Source organism: Talpa europaea (assembly GCF_964194135.1).
Source record: "Talpa europaea genome assembly, chromosome: 9".
Classification (NCBI taxonomy): Eukaryota; Metazoa; Chordata; class Mammalia; order Eulipotyphla; family Talpidae; genus Talpa; species Talpa europaea.
This window is the reverse complement of record NC_140076.1, coordinates 32,957,957-32,958,459: the sequence shown is the minus strand read 5'-3', so window position 1 is coordinate 32,958,459 and position 503 is coordinate 32,957,957.

The window sequence follows — 503 nt, the reverse complement described above, 5'->3', positions numbered from 1 at the left end:
AATTCCTACAGTTCCATCATTCAGTAGACCTGGTAAAAAACATGCAGCATGTTAACTTCAAAAATGGTTGAAGAATAGATAAAATTTCCAGCATACTGTACATTTACAAAGTATTCTCAAGTGATATATTTTATTTAATATACATAGTAATTTAATATAGACATGTAAACTGGTGCTCAGAAAGTGGTTTTCCAAGATCATAGAGCAGCAAGTAGCAGAATCTGAACTGTGGTAGACATTACTGATTTTCACTAACATCTGCCTCTCCTCAACTTCCTGGACACATGGACAATTGCATTTCCTAGCTTACCCTTATAGCTGGATAATTCCATGTGCCTAATTCTAGCCAAAAGACTGTAGATTAAACAAGAGTCAATGCATGATTTGCCAGGCAATCTTTTCCTACTATGACAAATGAGGAGTCTTCAAGTTCTAGACAGTAGCTTTATGAGAATAGAGCCTCTTTAAGCCTGGATCCTAGAGCAACTATGGAGCAGAACTCT